We start from the raw sequence: 16,570 nt of genomic DNA on the forward strand, positions 1-16,570 counted from the left end.
TTACTAATCTCCTCTCCTTGCTGTCTGTTCTTTTCTAACAGCTGAAGAATGTTCTGCTGACTCTGACCTCAACTTTCTTATTCCTGTTGCAGTGGGTGTGGCCCTTGGCTTCCTTATAATTGTTGTATTTATCTCTTATATGATTGGAAGAAGGAAAAGTCGCACTGGTTATCAGTCTGTATAGTCACTGAGATCTCATGCTTTTTTTTTCTTTTTGCAATCAAAAGTTATGTTTCCATTGGCTAAAAGCCAGGAAATGCTTTATAGTAGATTGATTAAGATCTATCTCGGACTAACCTCAGTGAGTTGCCAGCTAATTTGGGCATGAGTAGCAGGTATTTAAGAAAAAAATGTATTAGGACCATTGTTTCTATTTTTCTTTCCTCCTCTTTTGTTAAAATGTAACTGAAAGAAAAATTATGGCTCAGAATATGTCTTTTTAAAGTAAATAATTATTTTAAGCCTCTGGATCCAATTATGAAAGTATTTCTACTGAAGTATAATTTTATATGTTGCAGTTACTTGTATTTTGCTACTTTGATGTTATTTGCAAAATCAAAGCTGTAAGAGAATTTAATGTGCTTCCGGAAATAAATTCAAGAACATAATGAATTCATTTTCATTGGTGACAAACATAAAATTTGGTTCACAATAAGACTTCCTTTCCAATTTTCTAATGAGGATTATTAAAATCTGTGTTTTTCTTTTAGTTTTAAAAGAAGGCTGGTAGTGTAGCTCAGAGGTGGAATACTTGCCTAGCATGAATGAGACCATGGGTTTAATCCCCAGTACTGCAATAATGTATTTAATAGCAAAAATCTGGTGGTTTTCTCTATTACCATTAGTGGCTACTATATTTTAACAAGAATGTCTTTTTTTCCTTCCCTTCTGGAGTTTGAAATATATTGATGATTTCAGATTTGACATTTATGCTGAAGGATGAAGTAAGAATTTCAGCTTTTGTAAGGTGTTAATTTAGAACAGACTATTTTTTAAGGTTATGATTTAGAATTTTTTCCCCTCAGAGCCTTAACTTGTTCAGAAAGTTAATTCATCCTGCACTTAAAAAAAAGCCTTCTGTATACTTTTATCATGTGCCTCCTGTACTTTTCTATTCCCTGTATGAATAAGTTCAAATTGATATTTTTAACACATTGATTTCTTTTTTTCTCACAGCAGCAAGTGCTAATTCTAGAGGCTAGTGGGCCCTGACGTATAATCAGTCAATTGGCCGCCTAGCCAAAGCTGGACTGGGATTTGTTCTGTAAATTTGTTGATCCTGATAAAGACTTATATCCCTGTAGGGAACTCTAATGGCTCTGGCATCTGGAGTAAAATACTAGAGACCACTCATCCCTGTGTCTGTTTGATTGGTTCAGCTGCTGAGTTGCTCTTTTATTCGGAAGCACAGTGATGTGGTTGTGCAGTACCCAAATGGCAGCTTTACACACCTGTCCTCAGCATAAGGCAGATGTTTATTTTACCAACCTATTTTATCTCTACAGTGAACTAAAAGCAAAAATTCTTCAAGATCTGCCTTCACTTCAGAAATTTTCAAAATTAAGGTTAAGCCTAAACAAACTGAGTTTAAACCTTAAAGCTAGTTTGTTATTAAATCCAAGGATTAAGTCCCAGTCTACCTCTCAGCACAATGTAGATGCTCACCACTGTATTGCTGCTGATGTAAAAACTCTGCCAATAACTGGAATTACAAATTTTTCTTACAAAGAAAAAGATCATCAACATCCTTCCTTATGGTCTTATCTATTCACACATTTACTCCAGACTGGAGTAGAAAGTCAGATTGCTCAATTACAACTCCTTTCAAATTCTGTAGCTCTGCCTTGCAGATGCAAGTTCTCTGTTTGCTATGGCATATAAGAATGTTTTCTTTTAAAAATGTTCTCCTTTGAAAACATCTGCTTATTTGTTATTCGGTAAAAGGCATTTGGTTAATATAGTACCATAAAGAACAGTGGCTTCATTTCAGTAGATATTTTTTAGATGATTTTCTAAAAGCCAGATTCATTACCCTTGCTAATTCTATGAATGGTATATTCAGATATGTTCAAATTATGAATTCATTTCAAAGTTTTCTATCTTTTAGGTAGGAGACTAGTATCACTGATTATTCATTAGGTATCATGGCTTTTTCTGAGATAATTAGCAAACATATTTAATTCCTTGATAATTAAAATACAGAATATTGGGGCTGGGGATATAGCTCAGTTGATAGAGTGCTTGCCTCATATGCACAAGGCCCTGAATTCAATCAATTCCCAGCACCACACACACACACACACACACACACCAAAACAAAACAAAACAAAACAAAACAAAACAAAACCTAAAATATTTACCAAGGGTTCATTGCTTTAACTCCAATAAAATATAGGAGTCTCAAAATATATGAACTGAGCATTCAATTAGCTTTTCTCACTGAGTTCATTTTTTTGTTAGTACAACAGTGGATCAAACAGCAGGGCTTTAAACTCATGGATAGAATGAATTGTTTTTCACCTAAGCTTCTTTGGGAGAACTGATGTTTGCTGCTACTTAAAGTTTGTACATAGAAATTTAGAGAACTCATTAATACCTGAAAAATAAAGCATATTGTGGTACTCCTGTTTGATCTGATAGTGTGATTTTAGATTGATGTATTAAAGATCATGCATTCCATGTTATTATGGCTAACTCCATTTTAATTCCATATGCTCAGGTTTAAGAGCATAAATTGATTTGTATAATCTAAGTTCCTTAAAAAATCTATTCTCTTGAATTGTCAGTCGGAATCATGATCTCATAGGTCTGCAGCTTACTAAGTCCCATCATTAGGAAGGCAGTAGAACCTCTTGTACAGACATTTCAAATATGGGGGCCTACATGGTCATGAAATTTCCAAGAAAACATTAAAAACAAAATGTGGAAGTCTAATGATTATGAGAGTTTCATGATAAATATACTTTTAGCAATTGTCTATCTGCACTGATGACCTGTACTCTTGCATTTGTGGGACTAGTGACAGGGGTCTCAATAGAAACTGTTTTTCTTGTCTCAGCTCCTTCATTGAATAGTTCACAGCTCTGTGCCTCCCTTTAAGATTACTGCTTGCAAGAAGAGTGGTTCTGTGTATGTTTCTTGTGAGAGTTACCATGTATCTTAAAAAGTCAATTTGAAGGTTCATCTTTAATTTAAATATGTCTACTTTCTGAATGCAAGTATTGCCTTTAGAACTCCGAGGAAATGTTTTTCTTTCCCTTTGCTTTTATTGTCTGTATTTTGATGGCACTATGAATTTGGGTTGCTTTCTTTCAAGATGTATGTACAATGAATAACAAATTTTGATATACAATGTATTTTTAGGAGAAAGCAGCTATGGTTTTATTGAGTGGTCCCAGTGCTATGTACTTCACACACATTATTTAATAATCATAGCAACTCTCTGAGGTCAAGTGGTATTCCCAATTTACAGATGAGATAACTGAGGCTTGAGTTGGTTACTTAACTAAAGTGACATAGAAGTAGCAAAAGTGACATTTGAACCAGCTTGGTCTGCCTCCAAAGACCATGCTCTTAACCACTATACATCTTGCCTTTCTAGGAAACAGTAGATTTATAAAAGCATATGCCTTACATTAAAACAGTTATAGAAATCTAGCTTCTGTACTTTACTATCTTATATGTAGTCACTTTATAAATGTTTTCAATATTCTTAAAATAATTTGAATTTTGTCCAATCCACTTGAAGGGCAGGCGGATGTTGTGGCAGCATGACTTGAAAAATCTAATAAACCAAGGCCAGTTTGAACTGTACATCATCAATAGTGTTGAACCCTGAGTGTCACTTTTTTCAGAGTAGCCTCAGCTTGTTATTCTGATCACGTATCATTATCATTCTGCCCTCAAACTCTTCTGCACCATGAATCATTCTGACTGTGCATTAGTGTGTTTAAGAGACTAAATGGAACTGTCTCTCCTCACATTCCTTAAATTAATGCCATCTCTACCCTTGCTCCTAGTCATCCCTTGGCTTCAAGTGCAGTGTAGACATGACACTCAGCAGCCCCTACTAGGTAGTTATGAACCCCAATACACAGTTTCTACTCAAATCTAGAGCCTTTTTGAAAGGGTTTCAAAAAAATTCTTACCTGGGCTAGGGTTGTGGTTTAGTGGTAGAGCACTTGCTTAGCATGAGGGAGGCACTGGGTTCAATCCTTAGCACCACATTAAAAAAGAGGTAAAAAAAAGACCTGCCAGGTATGGTGGCACACGCCTGTAATCCCAGCAACTCTGGAGACTGAGGCAGGGGAATTGGGAGTTCAAAGCCAGCCTCAGCAAAAGTGAGGTGCTAAGCACCTCAGTGAGACCCTGTCTCTAAATAAAATACAAAATAGGGCTGAGGATGTGGCTCAGTGGTCAAGTGCCCCTGAGTTCAATCCTCAATAGCCTCCCCCAAAGGTCCTTACCTACATATTTCAAATTCTCCCTTCATAGTCTTTACCCCCACCTTACTTTGCCTACTACTTTCTTGTACTCTGCACTTCAGCCATACTAGCCCCCTTGCCACTCTTCAAAGACTCTAAGGGTGCTCTCATGTCAAGGCCCTTATACTTGCTGTGCCTTGCACCTGGAAAGGTCTTCCTCCAGCTCTCTTCATGGCTCTCCCTTTCACTCCTTTCACCCCAGCCAAGTTTCTTGTCGCATGAATATTCCATTGACCACCCTGTTTAGGATAGCACTCCCAGCCACTTTACATTCACCTTATCCCTTTTCATTTATCACTATCTGACATTGTTAATCTGTGTTTTTCATGTTTCCCACTAGAAGGTAAACTTCATGAGTAGGAGTTGTTTCTTTACTTACTACTCTGTCCCAGTTCCTAGAACAGTGCTTGGCACATAGTTCATAGGACAAATATTTTCTGAATGAATAACTCACCTCATTTAAAAACTAGACATTTATTAAGCACTTAATGCCTTATTTCATCAAATCTAAAATGCCATCAATTGTAAGATTAATACTGTCAATTAAACTGTAGTAATGGAAGGCCTATTGATTTCAAAGATGTTAAAAATGTGAAAAAAATATGCATTTTGGAATTGCTATGTACCAGGAACTGTGGAGAGTGTTGTACATGGATATCATCTACTATCAATAATTAATTACTGATCAATTAACTAATAACTGATCATATATCATCCAAGCAGTCCAGCCAATGCCTTTAAGCCTTCTTTTAGTATAACTGATTCTTGTGTCGTTTTCAATTCCAAAAATAAGCCAAGTGCTATATAGTATAGCATGGTGGGTATGTCAAAACAGAATTTGAATCTTGGCTCTCTCAAATATTGCAGTGTTTTGTGACATTAGACAAGTTATTTAACCTATCTAAGCCTAGGTTTCCCCATCTCTAAATGAGAACACTATTTTCTATATTGTAGGATTTTAAAGAAAATTAAGATAGTGCTACCAGGTACACAGTAAGCAATAAATGTTAGCTTTTTAAAAATATCAATCTGAATCTTATTCCTAAAGATGATAAATATCAGATGTTTAGATAATATCATAGAAGAACAAAGTAGAGAGAGAGTGTAGGGCTCAGATAAAACCTTAAGGAACAGAAAGCTACTCAAACTAGGTTAAAAGAATAAACTGTTAAGTTACAGGGTAGTCTCACAGAATCTAGTTGAAGGAAGCACATCTGGGACTCAAAGGAGTAGAGAATTAAATTTTGAGAGAGAGTATACAGGTGATGACTACCAAAAAAGTTCAGAAAAATATGAATAATGATGAAACCACAGCTAGAATGGCTGTATAAAAAGACAATAACAAATTCTGGCAAAGGATGTAAAGAAAGGGGAATTCTCATATACTATTGATGGGAATATAAATTAGTACAGCCATTATGGAAAGCAGTATGGAGATTGCTTGAACAACTATCAATAGATCTATTAGATGATCCAGCAATTCTACTATGGGGTATATATTTAAAGGGAATGAAATCAGTATGTCAAGGAGACATATGACCTCCAATGTTCATTGCAACACTATTCACGATAGCCAAGAAATGGAAATAACCTAAATGTTCATCAGCTGATGAATGGATAAAGAAAATATGGTCCATGTACACAATAGAATATTATCCAACTTATTTTTAAAAATATGAAATTCTGTCATTTGCAGCAATATGGATGGAACTAAAGGACATTGTATTAAAATAGTCACAGAGAGACAAGTACCATGTGTTCTCACCAGCATGTGAAAGCTAAAAAGTTGATCTAATAGAAGTAGGAAATAGAATAGTGGCTACCAGAGCCTGGGAAGGATGTGGGGAATGGGAAGATAGAGAATGGTTAACGGGTAGAGGGGTGCAGTTGGATAGGAGGAATAACCTCTAATGTTCTATAGCATAGTAGATTAGCTATAATTGACAACAATTAATTGAATATTTCAAGATAGCTAATAGGATTTTGGATGTTCTTAACACAAAAATGATACATGAGGTGATGGATATGCCAATTACCCTGATTTGATTACTACATACTGTATAGTAAAATGTATTAAAATGTAACACTGTATCCTATAAATATGTACAATTGTATGTCAATTAAAAAATTTTAAATAAAATGTGTTCTTAAGATTAATAAAAAGATGAATAGTGAGTACTAACTTGCACTGCATTTACTCAAAAAGCTGGAAACAGCCGGGTGCAGTGGCACATACCTATAATCCCAGCAGCTCGGGAGGCTGAGACAGGAGGATCTCAAGTTCAAAGCCAGCCTCAGCAACAGCAAGGTGCTAAGCAACTCAGTGAGACCCTATCTCTAAATAAAATACAAAATCTGGCTGGGGATGTGGCTCAGTGGTTGGGTGCCTCTGAGTTCAATCCCCAGTAACCCCCCCCCAAAAAAGGTGGAAACAAATATTAGGTGGGTATAAGAATACCAACAGCTCACAGGGTAAAACAGTATATACACATATATTCTCTCTCTCTCTCTCTTTCTCTCTGTCTGTCTAGTATTTGTTAAAGATGTTTTTTCAGATCAGTGGAGAACGAATGGAATATTGAAAATGATGCTGAGATACTAAGATACTAGATTAATTATTTAGTGAAAAAATACATTTAGACACCTACCTCTCAACACCAAAATAAGTTCAAGTATGATTAAAGAATTAAATTTTTAAGGTATAAATATAATAGACTCAAATATAGATGGCTGTATATATTATTTCCAAGAAGACCTATGGATAAAAGGAAAAGAAATAACAGTTGAAAAGATTTTAATATGTAAAAATTAATATTTCTACCCATTATAATGCCATCAGACACATTTAAAAACAAATGTAAAAACAAGAAAAAAATACTTGCTATCTTAAGTATGACAAAGGGTTAGGATAATACACTATCAAATACTGACAAAACAAGATAAGATGAATATTCCATGAGTGACCTAGAATAGAGGTTTTAATAGCTAAACTATTACAGAAGAAATACAGATGGATAAGCAATGTGAAAATGTTCTGTCTTCCTAATAAACAAAAGCAAATTAAAATAAGATACCTTTCAAACCAGCTAACGTATTTTTAATGATATAATATTCACTCTTGGCCATGGTATAGAAAACTGCGTGCTAATATAATTTTGAGAGTGAAAATGAAAATTTGGATACAGTTAAAATGCCCAATTAGATAGAACTAGTTAATTATATTATGAAACATTGACATGACAGAATGTTACACAGTCACTTAAAATCACATTCTCAAGAATATGAGAACACTGTCATGTCTTACTGTTAAAGTTAAAAAAATGAACATTGAAAAGATATATGTCCCATTCTGGTTTTGGTAAGTAAAACTCTGTCTCTACCCCTGTCCTCCTCCTGTATTATAGTTTGGATATGAGTTGTTCCACAAAAGCTCCTCCTAATGCTGGATTATTCAGAGGTGAAATCATTGGACTGTGAGGTGAAATGATTGAACTGTCCATCCTAGTTTGAAAGGATGACTGGGTGGTAACTGTAGGTAAGTGGAGCATGACTAGAGGAGGTGTCACTGGGGTCATGCCCTGGAAGGGTGCATCTTCCCTGTGCCTCCTTATCCCCACTCCTCTGTCTCTGCTTCATGGCTGCCTTGAGGTGAACTGCTTTCCTCCAATGCATCCTTCAGCCATGATGCTCTACATCATCTTGGGCCTGAGAGCAATGGAGTCAGACATCTATGGACTGAGAACTATTAAACTGTGAGCCCCAAATAAACTTTTCCTCCTCTAAGTTGTTCTTGTCGAATATTTGTGTCACAGTGATGAAAAAGCTAACACCCTGCCTCTCTATATAACTGCTCAACCACCAGAAAAATGTTTCTCCCTATGCCTATACTTTCCTACATGCTGGGTACAGTTCACTACTGCAGGTTCCAGATTGGAGCCAGTACATTTGAGGCATCTATAAAAGAATTTATTCTTTTTTAAAAAAAAATTATTTGTATACATATTTTTAGTTGAGGTTGGACCCTATTTTATTCATTTATTTATATGTGGTGCCGAGGATCAAACCCAGTGCCTCATACATGCTGGGCAAGCACTCTACCATGTATCCACAACCCCAGCCCAATAATTTATTATTTATTCTGTCTTTTGTGTATATATATATAAGGAGGGGGTAGATTTTATGTGTAAAAAGTAAATACATCAAAGTACAAACATCAGTCACATCCAGGTTTTCAATTTATGGGTGGTTTTAACTGCTTTTCATAGTTCTGTTTTACTGAATCCAGTTTGCTTTGATAACCAGAAAGTTCTTAGGACAATGATTTCTTTAGAATGGGTTTTGAATCTCCTTGGTTCGTTCTTGCATTCTTCACATGAGGAAGAGTTGGTCCAAGGAAAGAACAAAGTCTCCACTTCTACCTGATATCAAGACACTCTTCATTTGAAACATGTTTTTATCAAGACAAAAATTCTGGGGCTGAGGCTATGGTCAGTGGTAGAGCACTTGCCTAGCACGTGTGAGGCACTGTGTTCAATTTTCAGCACCACATATAAATGAATAAAATAAAAATAAAGCTCCATCAACATCTAAAAAATATTTTTTAAAAAGTAAAAAAGTCCTTTGTTTTACATGGATTATTAGTCCAGTCACCTGGCCCTAATCCTGTATAGTCCTCACCCCGAAGAGATGCAGAAGCACACATTTTTGGTCTATTGTTGCGTTCTATGACAGGTAAGAGGTGCTTCTCATCCTTACACCTTTCCATATGTTGTCTGTGGATGCCTTTACAAGAAGGGTCTAGGTTGGAGCCAGTACTTGAAGTTGAGAGAGACAAACAGGAGTGGAATTGTTGATGGCAAGGGCCTCCATGGGGGTGTGGGTAGGGAACATGCCAACCGCCACATGCTTCTCTGCCTCTTAATTTCTGTATCTGAAGGTTTTGCAAGGCCAACACCCCTAGTAGTCATGTGCGCAATTCTCCTTGCACCACTTATGTCCTTTTCTGGTACCAACTCTAGGAACGAAGCTTGATTCTTTCACCACCTCCACTCACTTCCCTTTTCACCAGAAGATTCTCTGCAACTCAAAGTCCTTCCACTATTTTCACAACTGTGGGTCAAGGTATTTATTGGCAGACACTGTTAACTGTTATTAATTATTAAGGGTAAAAAGTTAAGGCATTGTGCTATAGTAGAAAGAGCATGGAGTTCAATACCAGGCAAGTTGGGATTGGAATCCAGGCTTCACTAACTCTCAACTTTGGATAAGTGATTGAGTTGCATATCTGTAAAATGGAGTCAAATATCTTTCCTGAAGAACTTAGTGGGGGTATCTATTATACTTATAATTTATGTAGCTGTGGAGATCACTGTATGACTTCATTTTTTGCAGTGTTACAATGATATACTTGAGGCAAGCAAACTTTATAAAGAAAATAAGTTTATTTAGCTCTCAGTTTGGGAGTTTCAAGGGCATGGCACTGACATCTGTTCAGCTCTGGTTAGGGCCCTGTTGGCTGCATTACATGGCTGGAGCACTTGTGTGAAGAAGAAATCTCATCTTGAAACAAGAAGCTAGAGAGTGACTCGGGCTCAGGCTCAGGCTTCTATAACAAATTGCTCTGGCAAGAACTCCAGGACACCAGTAGCCCCTTCTGAGGGTGATTCCCCCAGTGGTCAAAGGACCTCCCACTAGGCCACCTCTTAAAGGTTCCACCACCTCTCAATATTGCAACCCTGGGTACCAAGCTTTTAACACAATAACCTTTGTGGGGATAAACAACACCCAAGCCTTAGAAGTCACCAATAGGATAACAGCCATAAAGTCTCACATAGTAGACACTCAATGATATGAGTAGGCCCTCAGTGAATATCCATTATATCCATTACCTCATCATTACAGAACAGAACCCAGAGGGCAGGGAAAGGAGCCAACACTTGTGGGGGCTTGGAAAAATTCAGTAGCTTGTTTGAGGTCACACAGCTAGTGAATAGCAGAGCAGGTGTCTGAACCAAGTTCTCTGGATTCAAAACCCAGGCTCTTTCAACAGATATCTCACTGCCCTTACCTTCTTGTGCTCAACCCAGAATTAAGGGAGAATCAGGCAGTTTACCATGAAAAATGTCTTCTTGCAAAATTGGGTAATCTCATCAAACTATATAAAAGTCAACACACAGAACTACAGACATTCTAGTGGACATCAGAATGTATTGTGAAAACCTAAATAAGCCAACCAGAATGAGATCTAGGGTGATTTGTTCACGTTACACTAGGGATTAAAGCAAAGGTCCTGGTGGGGAGGCTGGGTTGTGGCTCAGCGGTAGAATGCTTGCCTAGCACATGCAAGGTGCTGGGTTCGATCCTCAGCACCACTTTAAAAAAGTAAACAAATAAAATAAAGGTATTGTGCCCAACTGTAACTAAAAATAAAATATTTTTTTAAAAAAGGTCCTCAAATTTCAGCTAAGCCCAATTTCCAGCACTGCTAGAGACAGAAGAGGAGGAGCCTGAGAATTTGCATTCATAACAAGTTCCCAAGTGATCCTGATGCTGCTGGGCCATTAAAAACCACATTAAAATGTACCATAATACTCTCAAATATCATCTGTGTCTCACCTTCCTCAAATTCCAATGAACTATCAGTACATACAAGAATATCACAAGGGCTGGGGCTGTAGCTCAGTGGTAGAGTGCCCGCCTTTTCATGTGTGAAGCTTTGGGTTCAATCCTCAGCACCACATAAAAATAAATAAAAATATTGTGTTCAACTACAACTAAAATTTTTTTAAAAAAAGGATATCAGAAAAACATACCCTAATTCAGAAAATCTAGCTTTAAGATCTGATGTTCCTGATGGACCCTTTTGTCTATAACACTCCCCTCCCAAGTAACCAAGGCCCTTTCAATATCACAACTCTGAGGAAAGTGAGAATGTTGGCGAGGTAGGATCACTTTTTATTCTCTTCCCCCATTCCTGTCCCTATTCCAAATAGGTAGCCAGCATCTAACCCTTTTTGCCTCATGAAATTTTTATCTTGTGACCAGACAGTCTAGAATCAAGAGCACTTTGATAGGATTATACATAGGATGGAGGGGATGGTCATGCCTTGGAGGGCAGAAAGGCAGGAAGGAAATTTCTGTGCATGAGATATCAAGGGACATTGGGGAAACAAGGCCTCAGGAAAATGACTTCTGCATACAGAGGGAAGCTGTAGGCTTTAGTGATCAAGTTACACACAGAACTACAGACAGGTAAGACAGTAACTCCCTAGGCTTTAGGGATCAAGCTTAAGCAGAAGCAGCACCCTCCCACCTAAGTCTCCTTTCCCCCCACATGCCCACCAGTCCTGCAGCAGCAGACATGCCCACCTGAAGGGACCATGTGGACTTGGATAGTGAAGGCCTCAAAGAGGTGCCTCCAATTCTTGGGTGACTGGCAAGAAGAGAAGGGGCCCTCTAATAGGAAATGAGATTGAAATTCTCTTCATCTCACTCAGATGGAAGGAAGGATTTAATCTGCCACCTCCCACAAGCCTTCTATACACACTACACAGAAGACATGAGACAAGTATAAACTCTTTATTACTAGTTAGTATCAGAAAACCCCCAACAATGGTTGATCTTGGCGAGCTGTGCTGGATCTCCAGGGGACCTCTGGGAAAGCTGTTCAGAATGGCACCTCCCACTCCCTGGGCTCTACCCTGGCTCTTCCTTGCTTTGCAGCTGTCTTGGTGAAGCAAAGAATTTGCAGATAACAGTGGAAGGCACAGGGCCCAGGGGCATTCTGGAGATTGCTGGCCTCCTCCAGTTCTATTTATAGTCCAATTAGTCCTTCCAAGAGAAGCACCATACACACATAGTACAGCAGCCCTGAAGTCTCTCTTTGGAATGCATTTTGTTCTTCATCCACTGTTCATTGGAAAGGAACCTGGGATGGGGACAGTCGGGGGCTGAGGACTAGAGTATGTAGCAAATACTTCCCCCAGCACTGTCTTTTTACAACACAGCCCAGTGATCTTTCAGGCAGGCTGCAGTGCAGCCAGGAAAAATAGATGAGTCTCAAGAAAGGAAATCAGCAGAGGATCAGAAAAGCCCTGCCTGTCTTTTTGCCAGGATACTTTCCTGATTTTTTTTGCCACTGCTCATTCATCTTCTTTGGGATTAATGTGATAAACAATTGGTCACTCAAGCCCTTTCATGAAAGTGTCTTTGACATGCCTCCAGAATCACAAAAGTGGGTTTTTTTTTTTTTTTATCCAAAATTGGATCTTGATGTTATTTCAATTGGGTTTATCCAAAGGTCACATTTCATGCAAGACAAAGGGGACAACCTGATCCACATATCTCAAATTAGGCTCGCTTTTGTCATCTAACCAATCGCATCCAACGGATTATAATGTGTACACTAGATATTAACATAGTTATAGTTTCTAACACATACTAGGCCATCAGTAACTTTTTGTTCAATAAACTAATGAATGAAATTAAACAAATTTGCTACAATCTCTAAGATTACCATTCTTCTCTCAATTGGACTCTGCAATGTCAATCCCTTTTCTCCAACAGAAGGATCGAGTTCTAACAAAATTGGTCTGTTCTGTCTTGTTCCAAAATGTGTGCCAGAATGTGTCCTTCTCCATGATGCCTTCGTTCTCTTTTTAGCTCCAGCCAGTTGAGGTCATAGGTGAAGGCTGCTGAGAGCCAGAAGTGTATATCATGAGGAGTCACACACTGGGAGCCAGAGCTTCTTCAGCTTCACCCAAAGTTCCTGGAGCTTAGAGACACAAAGAACAGACACTATGAATGTTATAAAAACAAACTGAGAAAAAAAAATGTGAACAGTGCTCCAATCTACAGTACAACAATAACATTGTCAGGAAAAAAAAAAAAAAAAACAACACCAGTGTTCCTAGAACATAATGTATCTTATGTTCTGAAAACATTGTTATTCCCAGCAGAAGACCTGGTGTTATGGAAAAAGGAGGTTAAGGAGAGTACAGAAAGGAGAAAAAAGAGAGTGTTCTACAATATTAGCTTCTTCAGAATGTTAACCAACAGCAGCCATCCAGAGTCCACCTGTGAACTTAAATGCAATTGGAGAAATTTTCCTTTCAAAGACTAATTAACATATTCAGCAGAATCTCATATTTTTCAAAAATAATACAAATTATATACACACATGTATGATATTAAACTCTTTCTCCAGTTTGTATTAATGTGTTAAAAATGGTTATTGCAGGTTGGTGATGTAGGCCAGTGGTAGAGTGCTTGCCTAGCATTTGGAATGCCCTGGGTTCGATTTCCAGCACTGAAATAAATACTAGTACTGCTTGATGGTGGGATAATGGAATTTTTGTTTGGGTTTCATCTTTTTTATGATGTAAATAAAGGAGATCTTTTTATTTGAAAGGGGCCTCCAAAAATTGATTTATCTTTGGAATATATCTCCATTCTTTTTCTACCTCCTTGAATTAGTAGGGAACTTGTTTTGGTGAAGGCTTCCCACCTCACTGGTTATCTAGATTTTTCTTACATTTATAGCCGGCCAAATATCAGGAAAAATGAATCATACTTTACATCTCAGGCAGTCCCAAACCCTCCTTCTGATGTCTGAACAAGTTTCTCCTCTTGCTGGGATTCAAAGGCTTTCTTATCTTTTGGCATTCTGGCCATCTGTCCCTAAGGCTGTTGTTTCCTTGGCTTCAGTTAAGCTCAGAGAAGTCTACAGAAGTGAGGCCTCACAGGACTTTCCTCCTGGCTTTAGTACCCTGAGGCTTCACAGGACTACTCCCTGACCTTGGCTCCTCTGATCCCACCACTAAACTAAGGCCTGAATGAGCCGACTGTAGGCCAGGTGAATAGATGAACCCAATGGGCATCTGGACTGCAGCTCCAGCCACTTCTATTGAGATTACTCTGGGTGGGGAGGTGTTGGTCCTGGGAATGCCAATGGGAATGGTGTGAAGAATGGCACTGGGACTGGGTGTGGTGGTGCAACACCTGTGATCCCAGCGGCTTGGGAGGTGGAGGCAGGAGTTCAAAGCTAGCTTCCGCAATTTAGAAGGGGCTAAGCAACTCAGTGAGACCCTATCTCTAAATAAAATACAAAACAGGGCTGGGGATGTGGCTCAGTGGTCGAGTGCCCCTGAGCTCAATCCCCAGTACCAAATAAATAAATAAATAAATAAATAAACAAAAAATAAAGAATGCATTGACAGAGGGGGGTTGAGCAACCTGGGCCCAAGTACAATGGGGTGCCATACCTGTTGGGGATGCCATCTGGGCCTCAGACTCCACATCCTGCGTACCCTGCGACCCTGTGGCAAGCGCCTCTCTCCGTCCCCCTGCATCCACAGGCCATGCCCCAATCCTGTGCTGCTCATCTGGCGACTCAGGAGCGACTTCCTGGGACAGCTCGAACTGGATCAGCCTCTCACGCAGGGCATCGCGCTCCCCCAGCGCTTGTTTCAGGTCATCTCTGGCGCTATGCAACTGAGAAACTACGTCGTCCCTCTCCTCACGCAGCCGCTGCAGTTCCGAGGCCAGAGCCCAGGCGGCTCCTTCGCACTCCTCCNATGTAGCTCAGTGGGAGAGCACTTCTGGGTTCAATCCCCAGTAACAGGCAAATACACACACACACACACACACACACACACAGAATGGAATGAGATGCTATTGGAAACAAAGGTGTCATCTCACATGGCCTCAAAAGCAATATTAAGGTGATTTAATTTTATTCTAAGTGTGAGAAGCTGAAACTATAGTGTTTCTATTGGTAGTATCATTAGATCTGAAAAATTTTACTCTGGATTTTGCATGAAAAAGAGATTATATGGTGTCCAGAGCTACAACCTGTAGTAGCTGTTTGTTTCAGAGACATGGTCTGTGATGTCTCATAGCAACCAGGATGGTGATATCAAGTAGAACTTCTGGGACATATAGTTCTGGAGCACAGAAGAGAAATTGGGTTGGAAATATAAATTCGGAAGTCAGTAATGAATTAGTGGTGCTTACCGGTCACAAACCTAAATGAGAACCACTAGGGAGAAGAAAGTCATATAGACATAAGTAGAAAACAATGGACTCAGTCCTGGAGCATTGCAAATTTTAGAAACACAGAGTACAGAAGCACAAAAATGATTCTGTGTTAATTCCTATGTAACTGTGTGTGTGTGTGTGTGTGTGTGTGTGTGTGTATTACCTTTATTTTATTTCTTTTTTTATATGATACTGAGGATCAAACCCAGCATTAGGCAATTGCTCTACCATTGAGCTACAACCCCAGCCCCCCCTATTTAACTTTTAAAATCAGATAATTATGGTGATATATGCTATTTCAACCACAGAACAATATGAAAAGTTCTGCAGATTATTTTGTGTAGCCATCTTAATAATCAATGACAAAAATGTATTCTCCTAAAGAATGCTATTGACCCATTTCATTTATAAATATTTCTGCAAAGAGATTGCACTGGCATTTCTGTGTCACTTTTGGTTAATGTAAGAGTAATTCCTTGTTGTGATTTATTTTTTAAATTTTCTTGCAGTGTTAGAGATTGAACCCAGGGTCTTGTACTTGCTAGGCAGGCAAGCACTCTACCACTGAGCTACACCCCAGCTATTGTTGTGGGATTCTTGCATTATACATGAAGTAGAATAAGATTTGAAGATGTATTATGATAAGTTAAAAATGCATATGATAAGTTGAAGATGTTTATTCCATGCCATAGAAAAAGATGGACAGTTCCCCAATTCATTTTTGTGAAGTCAACAAAATTTTGATAGCCAATAAGAAAAATAGACTATAGAATAATATAGTTTACAAATACTGACAAATATAGTTTACAAATATCTGCAAAAATTTTATATAAAATATCCAAAAAGGTACTGTACCAATGTTCCTGTGGCAGATATTCTTTGTTAAATCAATAGAAAAGTTTTCACTTTCTTGCTAACATAACCACTACATTGCCCAGACAGTGATATGGCAAGTCCTGCATAGTGTCTCATGGCAAATTTTAGCCAATCTTGTTCCCATTTTGTCAGTGATGGGCTTAGAGTTGGGCATGTAACCCTGTGATGGTCAA

Source organism: Marmota marmota, unplaced genomic scaffold (assembly GCF_001458135.2).
Source record: "Marmota marmota marmota unplaced genomic scaffold, marMar, whole genome shotgun sequence".
NCBI lineage: Eukaryota > Metazoa > Chordata > Mammalia > Rodentia > Sciuridae > Marmota > Marmota marmota.